The sequence below is a fragment of the Amblyomma americanum genome, chromosome 3, assembly GCF_052857255.1.
Source record: "Amblyomma americanum isolate KBUSLIRL-KWMA chromosome 3, ASM5285725v1, whole genome shotgun sequence".
Taxonomy (NCBI): Eukaryota; Metazoa; Arthropoda; class Arachnida; order Ixodida; family Ixodidae; genus Amblyomma; species Amblyomma americanum.
The window spans coordinates 79,580,748-79,600,598 of record NC_135499.1 but is presented as its reverse complement, the minus strand read 5'-3'; positions in this window follow the sequence as shown (position 1 = coordinate 79,600,598).

Genomic DNA, 19,851 nt, shown 5'->3' with positions numbered 1-19,851 from the left:
GCACTGTACGAGGGAGGGCGATGGCAAACGCCCAAAATCAGTTTTTTTTTCACGCGCGTGCGCAGTTCAACGCAAAAAAGCTCTAATGTGGTAACAACATGAACAGGAGAAGAAAAAAGCGTGTCGCCAACAGCTATCAAAACACCACCACTTCTGTCGCCCCTGTCCTATAGATAAGTGGTAAAATGCTTCTGGCATTGAAACATTTCCGAGCTATCAACTTTCGCTTAAAGCCACGTTTCAGTAAAGCAAACGATGTCAGCATCACATGCGTCGATAGTCGCACAAAGCTCGTCACGTTTAGGCAAGACACTTCGAATATTAGTATACAGAAACAACAATGAGCGATTGGACAGTTATGGGTGCCCACTACCCCTCACGCATCGTTAGTCTGCAGGTGATTCGGATGAAAGGCTTGCAATACCACGAACTTCAGAAACTCTGTCATTAAACTGGTCGTAACAGTAACACCTACTGTTTATCTAAAGCTTGCTATAGCGCAGTTCGAATTTAGACTTTTGAGCGATACCAAATTCTACGAGTATTTTCCGCGCCTGCCGAGTCATGAGAGAATAATCGTCGCTTACACTAATGTCTTTATGTTTCAGTTTAAAACTTGAGAAGAAAATTTTTTGCCTTGTTTTAGAAGATGAGAACTTCGCAACAACTGGCCTGCTTTTGTCTTCAGAAAAAGCTCCAAATCTAAGAGGCCATACAATAGATAGTTCCGACGGTGGCAAATTCAAGGCAGATGAAAGTACAAGTTTTTCTTCAGTCTCATCCCAGGACTCAGAGTCGGCGTCAGGAAGGCTATAAAACAGAAGATTGTTACGGAGCTGATAAGATACTTGCTTGATAAGGCTTGATAAGATGATTGATAAGGCCAACTACACAGCCCTTTGTACCATAGCCTTGCCTTGATAACACTGGAAAAACTACATCGGAACAGTGCGTACTTTTCTCCACTGCGTTAAACACGAAATGCAAGTCAAGCAAAACTTACGAATAAAAACTTACCCAGATGCTCAGCATTGCTTTTTTAACACTTGCGCGCAGGTAACGGACTCCCAGTTTTATCACTAGCCAGAAATGCTGACATATTATCAGTAATCTAAGTGAACTTCCTGCAAAACACATTATATCCGATACCTTCATGGACATGGGAAACCTGTCTACGGCAATATTTCAAAAATAATAACGTCAAAAGTACGCGTTTGAAAGCTCGTTGATTTGGCTTCCCCGCATTTCATGTCTTATTCGTCAAATATATGCGCAGCTGATGTATTGGATGATACAGAAAGAGTTAACTTGATTTAGGCGACAGTAACACGCGCAAAGGCGCTATACTAAAAATATGCAAATCGGGAAAGCCAACTCAACAAACTTTCTAATTACTATATTTGACATCTAATATTTCAAGCCACAGTACCGATTAAAAAAAATTAAAAATAGGGCTCACCTTCAATAGTGATGGCCATCAATTTTTCAATATAACCTTGCTGTATAAAATAAAAATAAATGAGTTTCATCGTTAATCTGAGATAAATAATAGTCTGATTGATGATTCAATTGTGGTACCTAAAGTCCGCTTTGTGGTGCAGTCCAGCTCTACACATCATACCAACCTATCGCTCACAGTTTTAAAATAAACATCTGCGAAGGTTGAGAAATTATGCTGTGTATTCAAACAATCATCAAGAATTAAGTGGAGACAACTGCAAGAAATTTCAGAACCTACTGCCTCGAACAGTGGGCATTCTGTAAATAAACATTTCTTAAAGTTAAACTACGCAGATTTCTTCCCCTTGACAGCCTGGAGTACAGCTCGCTTACATGGTGGCGTGGTAAAAAAGTTTGTTGTCCGAGATCACTTAACCTATGACCGGTAGGGATACATTCGATTTAAAAGCGCGTCATGCGCAATGTTCTTCCGAAGCAGTTCAGCGGCACTTTGTGCGGGAGTTTATCGCCTGTTTTAGCACGAATCAACAACTGCAGACGCTGCCAGGATGCCTCGTGGCACACCCAAGATTTCGTGTGGCCTCAATATACGAGTAGGTAAGCGCTGTGGCACAAATGATCACAGAGTGTTCCATGCGCTCCACAAAGTGTATACTATTTGTCGCCATATCCGTTCTCGCAAGGGATTCAAAAATCAATACTTTGTACAACCATAAAATGTTGGCAGGGCCGAGGGGCCATAAGCTTTACTGCATGTCAGCCCGCATACTTTGAAGTTGTTGTTCAGCGCGCCAAAAATGCCATCGCGTAGTAAGAGCGCAGGCAAGCGGCCGGTCAACGTGCGGAAGAGGGATATAGTGGCGCCAGATAGGAAACGCCGCCATTGCACAGACTGAACAAAGCGTGCGTAGTTGCCGCTCCAGTCAGGCGATGACAGGATGTACTCAGAGAACTAAATTTGGGGAGTGGGCGATAAAGGTTAAGAACAGCTTTGTAACCTCTGATTTGGTGATTATAATGCTTTGCAAATAAATAACGGGATGATTTCGCGAATTTCACAGCAGGATTGAAGACATATGCCCACTCGGAAGTGGCCTCAGTAGCGAGATTTGTTTCCTCGGCCAGGGTGTCCGATATGTAAACACGAGGACATTGAAGTGGACATTCATCAGTTACTGTGGGGCAGCCCAGCTCTCAAGCCTACAAGGATCCAGCACCTGAAGGTAGCGGGTCTTTCACCAAGCAACCCCGCCTCATACATTGCCTGGACGCAGGGACCGTACCATCGTTCTCTACGGGACTTCATCAAATCAGCTAGCTTTTCTTCATTCATTTAATCACTGCAACATATTTCATCACACCTTCATCCATTATTGATGCCCTGCGGCAATATATTTCGCTTAGAAAAAAGACATATGAAGGCAAAACAAAAGATTGGTTAGAATTTTAATACAAAGCAGAATAGACCAATATTCACAATTCTAAGAAAAAAAAAGAGTTTGCGTAAAGTGGCGAATCATTGGAAGCGCTAAGCGACCACAACCACTTAGGGCAGGTAGTGACAGCATATCGGGACCCTGAGAGTAAAATACGTAGAAAAATAAGAATATAGCGTATTAACACGTATTAACAGTCTCGAATAGCAGCTTACCAGAATGCCCAGCGGAAAGTATATAGCAGTTGTATCGTATCCGTACTCTGCTATGCTGCTGACACTTGGCAGCCAACGGCAGCGGCTGAAATTAGGGTGAAGACTGCGCAGTGAGATGCGGAAAGGAAAATGATAGACATAATATTAAGAGACAGCAAAATGATGGGCCACGGAAAAGAACGCAGCCAAGTGCTGCCTTAGTTTAAATGACATTGACGAGAGCAGCAAACTGACTGTTTGAAGCACCCAAGCGCATTAAAATACACTGCTTGAAACACCTTTGGCGTAACTGTGAAGGCAATGCCACTCAGCTGTGCTGGGTTCACAGGAAGAACGCATGGGTGCAGGTTGTTATTACTTAAAGCAGCTACGCCTATCTCGAGAGCTTGCGCCGATTTCATTCACTCAGTGGCCTCCTTTTCGACTTGGCAGTCTAAAGCTAGCAGTCATAAGTGCGACACGTGTCGATGATGCTATTATTGTAAGATAAAGGCAGAGATGAGACGTGCGCATAAAATTGCCGATTTTTCTCGCAGCGCTAAGGGTCCTGTTGCTTTTAGATAGGAAAAGGTATGTTTTAAAATAAATTATAGCAGCTTATTATTCAGCGTAAGCGATACCCCAGCAAAGCGGCACACAGGTAAGTGGATGGCTTCGATGTTGCTTATCACAGGCAAGAAATTGTTCCCTGTGCTTTAGTTCTTAAAAGAGGGTATAAATGAAGAAAGACTGAACATTCAAAACCAGCTGAAAGATGATAATCGACTAATTGATATCTGTAACGAAAAAGACACCAGAGTCATTGTTCGAGGCCTCAGCCTTCGAAAGCTTTCCATCAAAGCAATCAGTCTGCTCTCCGAAACGAAAAACATCGCGAAGCAAGTCTCGTGGTGTGCCGAGGATGGACGCAGCGGCGGCCTCGGCAAGCGCTTCATACGGAGCCCGAGGAAACAGCGCAGCCAGACAGCCTCACAAGAGCTCGTTGTCTGCACGGATACGCATTGTCCCATGGTCCAAGTAGATGCTGGGTAAGCACCTAAAGGCAACGAAACAGTCGTGAGTGGCCGCGCATCGACACCTACTGCGTACTTCTCTTCTTAGGGTTATTGCTGTCTTGATTCGCATTTCTTATTAATACGAAATCATTCCTAGGCTATGTCGGCGGGGTCGTGTCACAAAAACGTGTCCGCAGCAGTTGTCACGTTCTCAGAAAACGTAGTGTGAAAAAAATGGTTCTAATCGATAGAGGATATGCCCCCCAAAAATTATGTCAGTAGGATGATTAGTTAACTGTAAAACGATAGTGGGCGGTGAAACAGTAGAAAGTTGTGCAAAAGAGCGAAATGAAAGTTTAAAATCAATTGAAAAGTGTTTGATGCATGAAAATTAATCAACAAAGTTTGATTTATGCGGAGTGATTAGGCTAATAATTATAAGCAAAATCAAAAGACGGTTGAATAGGCTAGACGGACATATAGTGAGTGCACAGGAACAAACAACAGCGTCAATTTTGAAAATTCAAAATGAGTCATTGAGAAAAAAAGAGGGTATAATCAGAATAAATCGACCATATTCGATAGTTATTCAAACTGTTAATGATTTGTGAATGAAAAACGAACAATAAGTAATTAGGCAGCCGACTGATGACCAATTGGGTAATCAGTTATCGATCAGTGAATCAATAAGGAGGTATAATCGGAATAAAACTGCTAAATTAAGGTTAGTAATTACGGAAATGGGAAAAAATGAAGAATTAAGTGAACGACAAATAAACCATGGCACCAAATTTGAAAGGCGACGAGTGTCGAGAAGGCGTCACCGCTTTCGAATTCTTCCAGTGCGGGAAGCCGCAGTGGTCTCTAATTTTTTTCTAACAGCAAGCTACAGGCGCAGCACCCGACTCATGATAACGGCCAATTATCAAAAACGATCGATCATGACAAAGAAAAAGAAAAAATCGCGTTTTTAAAGCTACGGCCTTCGTGCACTGCGGTACGGTGAAAAACGCGATGGGTTGGGCCCATAGATACACTCAGAGCGGTTGATCGTTCCGGCTCGTCTCTTTCAGGAGTGACAGAGAAAAAAGAAGGCATACCATGTTCCTACCTGAGGGTTTATATACTTATATACAAATTAAACATGGTGTTCAGGTATACCAATCACAATTTTATTATAACAACTATTTCTTGGGCGAAATAATGCTGATTTTGCTGACCCGCGTGCTCTTGCAACAGGCTGTGGAAACCCTTAAAGCGTACGCATGACATTTCAAATCAGGGTTTTTGGCACATGAGAAATTCCAAACCGTGAGTGCTTAACACGTGGTAGTTCCCAACCACCAACAATTTATCATGTGTTTATTTGCGATGGAGATATTCAAAGAAATATTCGGAGGCTTCAAGAAAAGGGGAAAGTCAATGTTTTTCTCCGTTTCATAAGCATCAGTTAGGTCAGTTTGGATCAAAAGGCTGCTGCACAGCGCGATATGTGCAAAAAGGCACACAATGGCATAATGCAGCATTATTCTCTACAGAGTAGCTATTATCAATGCTTGAATATTCCAGTGAAGTACGCTATTGTACGTTTTCAATTCAAGATAGCAATAGATACTACCTGTTCTCACGCTGTCTAATGCAAAACCTCTGTAGAGGTAGTCATTGTGGGTAATCGAGTCAAATTTGAAAGCTCCTGGAAGAAAATCCAGACTTTAAGCTCGCCCCGTCTGCCCACAGACGTCATCGGTAATAGGGACGCACGGTGAGTTGTGTGGACGTAAAGAGTTGCGAGCTGCTGTGAGCAGCAATTTATAAAAATTAATTTTAAATCATAGGGTGCACGCAGAGCTTTCAAATTTCACTCGTATACCAACACACACTGCCTCAACAAATCTGTTGGCCTAGAATATGCGCATCGAAATCACTTCAGCGTTCATTTAAGTCTGAAAAAGCGTTGCTGCTCCGGGCGCCCTCTCTCTTTCTTGAATGTTGTTTTTTGACATTTACTGAGAGAAACAATAAAAGGAAAAACGCACAGGCATGGGATACAAGGAGGTTTCCGCAGCCAGAGAAGAGAGCCGAGCGGGAAGTGCTGGGCAGGTTGATCTCCATCGTGGCGGATTGTTTGGAGGTGTTGGGCAGCTGTTGTGAGCAACCGGACGATCTGGTGGCAATATTCGGCGGGCCTGGCGGCTGGAGAAAGAATAGTGCACCCGATGTGTCAGGATGGGAGGGTAGAACAGTATTGATGGGAATGGAGGAATCTCGGCGGTAAATAAGGTAGAAAGCAGACGACCTTGCTCTAAACTACGTAGAGTATTGTACACTAACGTAATATATGGGAGAATCTGCTCCCGGTTCCTGTGGTTCGAACCGACCTACATAGCCAAGGAGTTACCCAGAGTGCGGTTACAGCGTTCAGTGAGGCCATTTGTTTGAGGTTAAGAAGCAGTGTAAGTTCGATGGACGACGTCACACTCGCGGAGCAGAGTTTTGATGACGTGAGAGAGGTATACGCGGCCTCTGTCGCTGAGCAGTTCACGAGAGGCACCGTGTCTAATGGTGAGCCGCCGCAGAAGAAAGGACGCCACGTCCTGGGCTGTCGTAGCAGGGAGCGCGGCAGTTTCAGCGTACGTCATGAGGTGATCGACGGCAACAGTAACCCAACGTTTGCTAGAAGTAGTATACGGGAGGGGCCCATATACATCAGTGCCAACGTGGTCGAAAGGCCGAGGCGGGTAAGGTAGAGGCTCCAACTTGCCGGCAGTACGGTTAGTGTGTGCCTGGCGGCGTTGGCAATCAAGACACGAACGTACGTGCTTCAAAATGACATTGTACTCTCAGCGACAAGTATGCGGGACCCGAGTTCTTGTAAAAACGTGTGTTGTAGCTTTACCTCACTACCCAGTCGACTAATATTGTTACCACAGAAAGCGGTATTTAGCCCCTTAGAACCTTTATATGATATGAGACGACTGGTTAGCGAGGTGAGCTACCGCAAGTGTTTTTCCTAGAAGTTTCCCGCAACCTTTTGTCGCAGATAGTACACGCCATGCCAGTAGTATTGGAGGAGGGGGCGCGTGTGCGTCTTGGAAAGGCCCACGTGGCCGCATTGTTAGTGAGCGTAAAAACATGAGCAGATGTAGGGCCGTAGGTGTCGTGGAATGACGAGGACTCATTTTCGTCTATCATAATGATAATTAAGGCGATAAAGCAGGTTATCTCGGATCTCAAAGTATGAAGCTTGACTGAGCAGGGCTCGCGATGGTGTAACCACCAGTGGGTCGGAAAGAAAGTCCTAACCCAAGGATCCTTGCGCTGCTCAAAAGGCAGATGACGGGAAGCGGCCGCGGTGTCGGAAATCGCGGGACTGCACGAGAGGCTCAACAATACAGTTGAAAGGAGATGTTCGCTTCAAAATGCGATAGGGGCCTTCATATTTAGCGGGAAGTTTCCGGATGACACGCAATGACACGAAACTTCCCACATTTTTTTTCTCTTCAACAAGTTCTGCACAGAAGAAGACTCCGTTCTCCTTTATCAGGAATGGGCGCCTTTAGTCGTGGCCTGTATACTGTGCTTTGACTCTGAGACTGTGGCCTTGACTCTGTTGTGATTTTGGTTTCAGCTGATTTGGTTTATGTTTTTACTTCTCTGATTTTCGTCGCGCCCAGCACTCTGTGCTTTCTTTGTGATTGTTACTGAGACCTCGACTATACTGTGACTTTGATTTTCTCATGCTTTTTCGTCGTGGCTTGCACTCTGTGCTGTGTCTGCCTGTGGCTTTGACTGTGATGCGCCATTTGTTTCCTCTTCCCTTTAGTTTTGTTTTTGTTTTTACTGCTCAGATTTACGCTTTAAATTTTCTTTGTTTTTCGTTAGGGCAATTAACTATTTTTCACTTCCTTCGATTGGTATGAAGCCTGCCAAAGCATCGCTGGCCCAAACTTACTCTCTCTTTCTTTGATAGTGTTTCTTTACATTTTTTGAGAGGAGCAATAAACGGGAAAAGGAAGAGGCCAGACATTTCGGCTGGTAGCGGGGAACGGGACAAGGCATCGGCGTCCGGATGCTTGCCGCCCAAATGGCAGACTACGTGGATGTCATATTCTCGGAGACGCTGTACCGATTAAGCCAGGCAGCCGGGAGGATCTTTCAGAGAGGAAAGCCAACAAAGGGCATAATGATCCTTGATGACTTCGAAACGAAGACCGTACAATTAAGGGCGAAACTTGCGCAGGGCCTACAGAATGGCGAAGCCATTTTATTCGGTCACAAGTAGTTGGACTCAGCATTGCTAAGTGCGCGGTAGACATATGCAAGTATGTATTCGTCGAATCCACATTTGATCTGGGCGAGCGCTGCATCTAGGCCAATACCACTGTTATCCGTGTGGACTTCAGTCAGGATCGAAAATGCGCAAGATGGGAGGGGCCGTGAGAAGAAGACGCAAGATGTTCTAGGAGTCGTCGCATGTGGGTGACGTAACCAGAAAATCGAAAATCGACATTGCTGCCGAGCAGCTGAATCAGACGGGCGGCAATGATTAAAAGTTGCGAATAAAGCGCTTAAATTGAGAAGAGAGCCCTAGGAAGCTGCGGACCTCCTGAATGGTGGAAGATTTTGGAAACGCAGTCACAACACGAAGTTTTTCCTGGTCGGGGCGTACACCGCTTTACGACACAACGCGACGTAAAACTCTTGGTGCACGGGAAGGAAATGTGCACTTTTTTAAGTTAACCTGCAGGCCGGCATTTGCGAGGCATGTCAGGACGTGCTTCAGGAGACGTCGGCCCATATAAGCGAGGCTGGCGCTGGTGAATACTCTCAAGGTAAGGTTACACGTAACATAAATACCTCGGAAACCTCAAGACCGCCATGCCGCCACCGTATCTCAGTTGGTATAGACCACACGACGAGAAATTCGGAGGTCGCGGTTGGGGATCCCACCAGTTGCACTTGTTTGGTTTTTCTTGTGGCTTGTTTTTATCTTTTAACGATTAAAATTGCAGTAGTATCGCATTGATTCAGCAGAAAAATAATAAGATGAGAAAAGCATTTCCCCATGTTACTCGTATTTGGTGAGTGTTGGCTTTCATCATATACATAATGATTCATCCTAGACCATCAAATTTTTAAAAAGTCGTTTTTTTTTTTTTGTTGCAAAGGCGCTTTTCTTCGGCATAGCGTTGTCAGCGGTGTAGTAGATAAGAATGTAGCTAAGTCGGGCTAACTGGCCGGCTGGTTAAGAAAAACTGAATAGATTTATCTATTGCTTTTAGGCTCCTTAATTACGGAGAGGCGTGCAGCTCACCACAACCCAGGGCAGGGACGCAGGCTCCGGCTGTGCGATTTAGGCCAGCGGTATGCTTCCCTCACGGCGGTTCGTGATAGCCGTAAGCAGATGCAGCCCTTATCGCTTGCGCTGGTGAAAATCGCACAGCCAGCGCCTGTTTCGCTGCCCTATCACATCTGAAGCGGCAGCACAACCGTCTAAATGGTCTTTTAGTTTGTGGGCGGAACGTTTGACGGCACCGCAATCGCGGCGCGCAAGCGAGCATGTCACGTGGTATTTTTTTTTTGTATTTCGCAAGCATCACCAGAGAGGGGAAAAAAACTAGTTGTAATTGATGCAAAGCAAGAAACTGTTCAATAGGGCGTCCTGCGAACCGCCCTGCAACTTTGTGACTGCAAATTTTCGGCTCACTTATTGCTTGCGAATTTGAGCAATTAATCAAGATTAATTATGCAATTAAGCATATCACAAAAATAGTATGGCTGCTCCATGCCAGTGACATGCTTTTGATCGCATCACGTTAGAGTGCCTTGGGATATTTTTAAACCTTGTCTAAACTTAGCAACAACGCTCTTTATTATATATATCAACAACAGTTTGCGTTGGACAGTTTGCCACGGAAAAAGTTCTTTGCAGCGGTTTCCTGCGATGTGTTTCCTCATTTATCTTGTTCATTTATCCATCAGTTTCGATCAGTGGCCCAACAAGAAGGTCGGATCACCGACCGAAAGCTTTGGACAAATATATAAACATAAGCGTAGAAGTAATGATTGCTTCATATATAATATACATAACAAAAAAGGATGACTTTTGCACTCTGAAAACCTTACGGTGACCGAGTAGCAGAAAATGGCCCAGCATTGGCAATATTTCGCTTTGTACTTAACTTAATTTGTTCGCTCCTGTTGGTCATCTGTACTTACGTATATAGGAACTTCTGTTGATATCGGTGCCCCCACCAAATCCTACATGGTTGCATTGCGTCCTACCAAGAAACTAGTAGAAAACAACAAAGCCATCATGATGCTAATGAGGATTGAAGTCGGGCAAGAATGTAGGAGATAGAAAACGGAAGAGATGTATGCATACAGTGGGAACAGAACTAAACATTTTTTACTGGCCAGCAAGCCAGTAAAAAAATTCGACGAACAGTACCACTGCCACGGTGGAGTATGCTACATACGTATGTATCGCTCTTTTATTGAAGACACACTGAGGATACATGTGTATGGCTACAAGAGGGCTGTGCTCCGGCGCATGCGCGGCTGCTCGGATCTCTGGAGGTTGCTCTTGCATAGCCGAAACCGAAACTCGCGCACACCACACTGGAAATCGAAACTCACGAACACCACAGATTATGCTTTAGCATCAGTCTTCCTCGTGAAAGATGCAGCAGCTGCCGCAAACGCTTCAGAAAATGCGAGCGTGTGGTGCTATCCAGTCCGTTAATAACCGTGTGACACGAACCCCCGCTGCACTCTCCCGACTCAATCCAGCAACCACAGCGTCGCACTCAGTAACACGCCTGCACTCTCCACCACCCATCACCTCCCACTCTATCTTAACCTTCCCTCTCCACTACTCGTCACCTTCCACTCTCTCCCACTTTCTCTCTCTCCTACCCTCAATCCTCTGAAAAGGAGAGGGGCATTTCCCTCTCTCCAACGTGGAACCTGTCAGCCGAGGCTTAGACGGACGGACCGATGGTGGTTTCTTCCGACATGAGGTTCTTATGCTAACGCATTAAAATGGGACGGCTTTTACACTATGACGACATTACCAGAATCCAGTTGTAAAAGACTGACCAAATTTGACAAATTTTATCCTTGCATTTGGGTGAGTATTCGCCAGTTTGTCGCGCATACATACGAATTTCTGTCTTTATTTTAAAGCCTACCGAATCTCAGGTAGTTGCTTTGCGTCCGTGCAGGAAACTAGCACAACATACGAAAGCCATCACCCTTGCAATAAAGATTAAAAGCTACAAGAAATGTCAAGATTAAATGGAAACATGCGGCATAGATATGGTGACCCGTAAAAAAAATCAGTGCATTGCACAAATAGACAAAGCGTGCTGCTATCGACATAAACACAATAAAACATTGCTCTAGTAGCGAGACAGAAAAAGACCAGCTTTAGGAAAGCATTTTTAGAGGTTATGAGATTTACCAAATGCCTTTCCATTGTTCCCAAAACGTGTGAGTGCATTCAAATTTGAAAGAGGTTGATCCTAGAGATTCGTGTACAACAAAAATGAGTTGGGGCTTCGTTAGTTATGTTTTTCTGCAGTATCTGGAAACACAGCACAAAATAGATTAGGGTTTTTCAATATGCTATGCTTAGTTCAGTTTGTCTCCGCGAAAAAACTAATGTTGGGAAAACTGTGCCTAGAACTGGCAGGCTGTAGAAATAAAGCTGAATGATTTACCGCACTGCTTACCGTTTCTCATTGACGGTGCTTCCAGTGCCAAATTAGGCTAGCAAAGGATAGAGTTGTACAGTGACTTAAGCCAGCTCGAGGAGATCAGAGTGCGTACGATTAGAAACACGCTAGACATTTTGTCAAGCATTACACCATTGTTGCACCCGCCATGGCGCGCAGGTGCGCAGGCGAGAAATTAAAGGAGCTATGCTGGCACCTGTATGATATTGGACAGAAATATAAAGGCATTTGCACAGGTCCCTCAGAGAATTTACTCTAAGAAAATAAAAAACAAATTTCCCCACGATTTAATCTTCTTACATACAGATTACAGGCTGATTTCATGCGGCCTTTATAGGCGGTGACCAACAGAAATACTTGTAGGGCTCTTGTTTGAAGCTGGGTTTATAGCGGCTTGATGGCTTTCAATTAATTCGGGAGACGTCTTATGAAATAATTGATGAAGAGCGAGCAACGCTGTTGCATGTACATGCAGATGCTGCAAAGAAGGGGCGAAGGAAGAAATCCCTGGAGGAACATGCAGTCCAGCAAACAGAGAATCACGGATAAAATGAGTACTTCGAGCGATTTCGAAGGCGAACGACGTGTATGGCAAGCTGAACAGCAGCGCTCAAAGGAGGAGAGCTCTAACGAGAGCCAGCTGATCCGGTGAATATAATAAAGCGGCAAGCCGAATGTGTACATGTATAGCGGTCCCGTAACGGGACAGTTTTCCTACACGTTTTAGGATATTTTTGGTGAATGGGGGAGAAAGGGATGGGAAGGAAGAACCAATTTTAATGGCCGCCATCTTGGATTCGAGAAACCGAAACTATGCCGCCATTTCGTCCCCTGACGTCATACTCATATACTTCTAGCTCTATCCACCATATTGGACTGTGACGTCATCACTGGCAGGCGGCAGGTGGTTGTTTCTACAATGCTAATGCAGATGCCGCTACAAATCTAAATGCGAGATGCGGTGTTTTCTAGTTGCAGCCACAGATGGCACTTTGATCTCGGGGTAGTAGGATACCTCACGAAATATCGAAACGTGATGAGTAGTTGCTGCCACCGATGCCTCTGTGATCGAGGGTGGTAGCAGACCCCACGAAATCTCGAAAAGTGATTAGTATAAGCCAACGGTCTTAAATCTAAGTAATTATAAACAAAGATTAACAACGGCGAACATGCCAGCGCACCTAAGTCGCATTTAGCTTAAGTAGGTAAATCACTGACAATTTTCATCCCGCGCGTCGCCGTGTATGACCTGAGAGTGGGAGCATCAGTTTTAGTCGCCGATTTCTGCAGTGGTAATGAAGATAGGTAAAAAAAATGAATACATGAGCATTAGAGGGGATAGGTCGCGGTAAACAGAGTAAAGCCATGCGTGAAGCTCTTGAAGTGAGCCCCTGCCCACGGAAATGTGACCGAACTGTCCACCGTGGCAGGTGGTAGACAAAATAATGATTGGTCACCAGAGGTTGCTCGTGCAGAACAACTTGCTTCGTGCACGCTCCACCGGTGGCAGCACCTGCCGTCGCAAGGCAGTGGCGCATAGCTTAACCACTGCACCACAAAGTCAGGAGTGGTATGAGGAGTCCCACGCATCTATAAGTTAAGATTGACTGTCGTTGCAGCGTTAAAGGAGGATCAGGATGAAGAGGCCAAGAAAAAAACAAAAGAAATTAAAAAACAACTCTGTGAGTGGTCAATGAGCGTAGTTTTTAACGGTGACCGCTCACGCGTTTCCGTCGTGTCACCCAAGCGAGCACTATTTAGCTCTAAAAGCGAGAGCTTCATTACGGTAGGTAATGCCGATTTCACCGTGCGTTACCAGTTGACCTTCAATTTAGCCAGATGTGAAGTGTGTCTATAGGCCTTAGCATGTTTCCCACCATGGTTTCGCACCACTTGACCTTTGACCTTTCGATTTCGCCGGTAGAGGGCGGTAGAATATGCAGCAGCGTTAATTGGGGACCAACCTCTCGCAATGAACCATTAATTTAACTGCCACCTGCCAGGAAGGAAGCGTGGGCGCGCTGCCTATCTAATGTGTGAATCGCACTCAACGTTGCAGACGTCAAGCCGCGTCTACTTGCCCTATGCACCACAGCTTTTGCTGTCTAACCGGATTCAGCAGTAGTTAAACCGCAGCTGATTTTTTTCGGTGGGGTAAGGAGTCATGAAATCCCGATCGCTCGGCGCGCTTTTGCAAATATGATATAATGGCCCCTTTAAATTCGACTTTCAATGTAATTGAAATTTTAGATCAACCGTGCTTTTATTACTCCAATTCTTCTTCTCACCAGCGGTCAAAAAGCTGTTCAAAGTTATTTCATTTCTCGGCGGGAAGTATTGAATGCTTCCTCGGAGGACACTGCGAATAACAAACTTCCGCAATATGAGGTGTGTTTCATTGAAGGCTGTACACAATGTTTTAAAATCGGCAATTTGAGTTATAAGAGAGCTTTTTTGCGCGTAACATTGTCAGCGCTGTAATACTGCAAAATACAGCTAAGACGTGGTAACTAGCTGGCTGGTTAAGCAATATTGAATAGGAAACTTTTTAATTATTCTTTTTAGGGTTCTTAATCATTGAAAGGCGTGCATCCCACCCTAAATAACATCTACGTACATTTTTTTTTTGAAAACGCGATTACCCTCGGTGGCGTGGCCCAGCAAATTTTGGCTATTTCGACAAGTTACGTGCACGCACTGAAAAGGTTGCTCGGCCTGCAATCTTCTCGAAAGTGCATGCATTTTGGTTCGATGCAGCCAAAATTTGTTTGGGCATAGCCACGAGGGTAACCGCGTTTTCAAAGCTCTAAAAACTGATATGACTATTACTTACGGTGTGCTACACTCCTTTAAATAATCAAGGGGCTTGATAGTAATAGTTAAAAATTCAACCAATCAATTTTAGTTTACTAGCCTGCTAGGACGTCTTAGCTGCATTCTGATGTGCTACTCGCTGACAATGCTGTGCCGAGAAAAGTGCTGTTCTGACTAAAACCCTATTGTTAAAAATTGTGCACTCTTAGGTGAAACACCCTATATAGAGGTTGAAGAAGACGGAGATCCATCTAGCCGCACTGGCATCGCTCACAGCGAGAGACTGCTTCAGCGTTCTTTGCTGCTACTGTTGGCCGAAGCGCTGACCTAAAAGCCTGTTACATTTAGTGAAGGTTCGGTCTGGCATCCTCGTACCTCCTGGAACTCCTCAGCCGCACGCTACCCCCCCCCCCTCCCCCCCGAAGATGCCAACCGCAGGGCAATGCTAGTGGGTTCGTCAGCCCTCTGTTACGGCTGCCTCCGGCAGCGGGACCTCGCCCTCTTCTGCGGCGCTGACGACCAGGATGTTGAAGACTGGTGCGCATCATACTACGAGTGAGCACGTTTAACAAGTCGGACGATGCTACGAAGTTTAACAACGTCATAATCTATTTAACCAGTGTTGCCAAACTTTGGTACCAAAATGACGAAAGAGACCTTTCACGAGGGCGATATTCAATGCGAACTTCTTCGAAGTGTTAGGACGTCCTGTTGTACGAAAGCAACGCGCCGAACACCGTTTTCGCGAACGTTCGCAGCATTTGAGCGAGACCTTCACGAGCTACAGTGAAGAAGCGGTCAACCTGGGCTCGCACGTCAACGCCCAGATGTCTGAAGCTGACAAGATCAAACATTTTGAAAGAAATCGAGGATGACGCATTTCAGATGATGCTGTCACGAGATCTCCACACCGTTGCTGAAGTTGTCAGCCTCTGCCAGAGCTACGACGAGCAGCTTAAGCAGGGGCTCCGTACTGGCCAGCAAGCCGCGCCTCTAGACTCGTTTGCCGGCGTGTCGGCTGCACCACTCGGCGCTATTGGCACAGATTGTAGACTTCGTGCATGAGGAAGATGCACTTCAACTCTCGCTTCGGCCACCCCACTCCGGGCCATCTCTATACCTAGTGCCCGACTTTCGTAGTGTCATCAGCGAACAAATGGCTGCGGCCCTTCCACCGGTCCATCCGCCTGCACCAACTTAAAGTGTCGCTTTGCTGCTCGTGAACTGCTGCTCCATAGGGGGTGTCTGTCCCGACACGGACGAAATTCATGCTGTGACTGCATTTCCTGAAACTACTTACGTTACGAAATTGCCCAGCTTGCTAGGCCTCTGTTCGAATTTTCGCCGTTTTATTCGCCACTTTGCCGCCATTGTTGCCCCTTTAAATAGCTTCTCGGCAGGCACTTAAATTTCGCGAGATGGTCGCTAAGAATGCGATGACGCCTACAACATGTTGCGCACTCTTCTCACAGCACTACCTATATTCCACCACTTTGACCCGAAAGCACCAACCGAACTAGCGACGGACATCAGTGGTATTGGCCTTGGTGCTGTGCTCGCCCAGCAAAAGTCTGGATTCAACGCATATGTAGCTGCTTACGCTGTGTGCACCCTCGAGAAAGCGCAATCCAACTATTCCGTGACGGAAACAGAGGGCTTGGCCATTGACTAGGCAATTGACAAGTTCCGCCCTCATCTTTTTGGCCGTCCTCTTTCCGCCCTTATCTCTTGCCGCCCTTACCTTTTTGTCGTCACGGGCCGCCATGCCCTTTGTTGGCTTTCTTTGTTGAAAGATCCCTCCGGCCACCTCGTTCGGTGGGCTCTCCGTCTACAAAAATTTAAGGTGCACGCCTTTCGCCGGTCGGACCGCAAGTACCAATACGCTGATGCTCTATCCCGCTCCCTGCTACCGGCCGAGATTGCAAGCCTCTCTGCTCTCGAATCCGCTGCTCATTTGCTCACCACCGGCGACGTGCCTTCCGAGGATCGTAAAGATCTATGGACTGTCTCTCTTCTCGATTTTTTTTCCGACACATTTGCGGTTCCACAATTCCATGCCCTTAACCGCCAAGCTTGATATTTTGCAATTCTCGATAATTTCTTTATTGACGTAACTATAACTATGATCGACGGATTATACTCCTCCTCATTCCCCGACACCGATAGTCGCAAATCTGCAGCTGTTTCCACGCTAACCCTTAATGTGGACATGCGGAAGTATTCAAGACGTACACTGGCATGGTACAAATGGCGCGGCATGTTGATCTTCATCGATTGCCTCCGCTCATGTAGGCCTGCCAACGCCTTTCGTGACGTCGCGTCCCTTCTTTTGCATCGTTTCATTCTTTGACAAGGTGCTGCTCGTGAACTTCTCAGAGAAAGAGAAAGCGTCTTGCCTGAAGTCATTAAATCTCTGCCCGAGAGAGTGCATTGATGGCCAGCTAGTCAGTCATGGTCATCAAATTGCACTGCGCACATACAAACAGGAAAGAAAAGGGTACACAACAAGCGGAGACTCCCGACTGTCGGGGGCTGCGCTTGTTGTGCGCCCTTCCTGTCCTTGTTTGTATGTGCGCTGTAGGCTTTTTTAGTCATAAAGCTCTGCTCGCCGAGTGCACTATATTTCATCGGGCTTGTACGGCCTACCATCCGCAAAGAAACGTTTTAGCCGACGATTTAATCGAACTTTGAGTGTCATGCTGGCAATGTACATACGTTATTATTATTTATTATTATTTATTATTTACAATACCCCTAAGGGCCCTCGTGCGAGGGTATTACATAGGGGGGGGGGGGGCGATACAAGCATAAAAATATGGCACAGGCATTAGAAACAAAATACACGTAATAATTAATTAAAACTAGTAATGTACACAAATAACAACAACAAACAACGCAGAAGAAAATACTCAGTAAATGCACATAATACAACAAAAATACCAAATCTGTTAGTCCATGGTTTGTTTTAACGAATGCTGAAACGATTGTGGGTTAACCTCAGTAGCTATGTGTGATGGCAAGTTATTCCAATCTATTATAGTGCGAGGAATGAATGATTTCGAGTAGAGCAAAGAACGGCATGTGACGCGTTTTATTTTGTTAACGTGGTCGCGGCGAGGAAAGACTGCAGGGTGTGGCAAAAAGAAGTCGTCGTGGAGGGTGGGATGGTGATACAGTTTGTGAAGCAAGGTTAGGCGAGCGAAATGGCGTCGACATGATAGCGGTTCCAACTCGGCACGTTGTTTTAATGCTGTGACACTGGTGAAGCGTGAATAATCTGAAAAGATGAAGCGAACAGCACGGTTTTGCAGGGATTCAAGGTTGTTTATGATGTAAGCTTGATGAGGGTCCCATATGGCAGACGCATACTCAACTTTCGGGCGGATTAGCGTGATGTAAGCAAGTTTTTTTAAGTGTGAAGGCGCGTGTTTGAGATTACGCCTAAGAAGGCCGAGTGCGCGATTTGCTGATGCTAAGATTGTGTTAATATGGTAATGCCAAGTTAGGTCAGACTGAAAGTGAACTCCTAGGTACTTGTAAGTTGTTGTAAGTTCAACTTTATCGTTATTGAGGAAGTATGTTGTAGCAATTCGAGTGGAACGGTTAGTAAACGACATTAACTTTGTTTTAGATGCATTTAGAGACATTAGCCAGGAAGAACACCAAGCCGTTACAGCGTCAAGATCAGTTTGAAGTGATTGGCGGTCGGTTTCATTAGTAATATTACGATATATTACACAATCATCCGCGAATAACCTAATTTGAGACGATACACACTTGGGTAGATCGTTAATAAAAATTAAAAAGAGCAGAGGGCCAAGTACACTTCCCTGGGGGACTCCAGATGTTACGAGGACAGAAGACGAGTTAAAGCCGTTGACAGAGGTGAATTGTTTTCTGTTATCGAGGAATTGTTTTATCCATGAAATAACGCTGGGATGGAGATTTAAGTTTGTCAATTTGGTTAGGAGCCTGTGATATGGAACGCGATCAAAAGCTTTAGAATAGTCTAAAAATACTGCGTCAACCTGTAAGCCAGCGTCTACTGCGGAAAATATGTCGTTAGTAAATCCAGTGAGTTGTGTGTCGCATGAATAACCCTGCGAAAAACCGTGCTGGTATTTGAAAATGATATCGTGCTCCTCTAGATAATTAATTACTTGAGTATGAATTATGTGTTCCAGGAGTTTACAGATGTTGCTGGTTAATGAGATAGGGCGATAGTTAAGTGGAATGGTGCGGTCTCCGGATTTGAAAATGGTATTACTTTCGCTGTACGCCAGTCGTCAGGAATTGTACCAGATGATATGATTGTGAAAAAAGTGATGTCAATACTTGATAGAGGTTTAGAGAGGCATTCTTTAGTATTTTGTTATTAAATCCAAGATGATCAGAGCTAGTAGTAACTTTGAGGTTATTCAAAAGGGCTAGAATTCCTGATTCGTTAATGATAATTTCTGGCATGGAAGTGACGGAAGATGACTGTAACATGGGCGAAGGAAGTGGTATCTTCATGGGTGAACACTGAGACGAATGCGTCGTTAAGAAGCTGTGCACACTCAGTTTCAGTTACAGGATCACCGTCAGGATTAGTTAGTACGATTTCGGGGTGGAACTCGGATTGATGACGCGCCAAAATCTATGACAGTTATTGGTTAACATGGTGGACAGGTCGTGACTGAAGAAATGATGACGAGTTGTATTAAGCAGTGACTGATATTCATGATCGCAATGCCTGTAACTTTGTCCATGATGATGGAAGACCTGTTTTGACTGCTTGGCGGTACAAGCGTTTTTTCTTATTATTAAGACGACGAAGGCGATTTGTGAACATGGTGCATTTTTATGATATCTGATGGTGATGACCGGCACAAACTTGTACAAAAGATTAGTTAATGTGTCTTTAAGTGATTTCCAATTTGTTTCGACAGAGCGAGATAGAACCAGTGAGCTAGGAAGTCCTCCGAAAATGATTGCAGTGCAGAGTTAATCCATCGAAATTAGCGCGGTTTGTAGCAATGAATTCGCTTAGTGGATGTTTTCTTTCTACCAAATGGACGAGTGATGTACCCGGTGATGATTTCATGATCGGATAGGCCTTGTAAATGCAAGATATCGAAACAAACCTCAGGGTTAATTTGTTAGGACGAGATCAAGAATATTTGCCGTTGTGCGGAGCGGCGGTAGGATC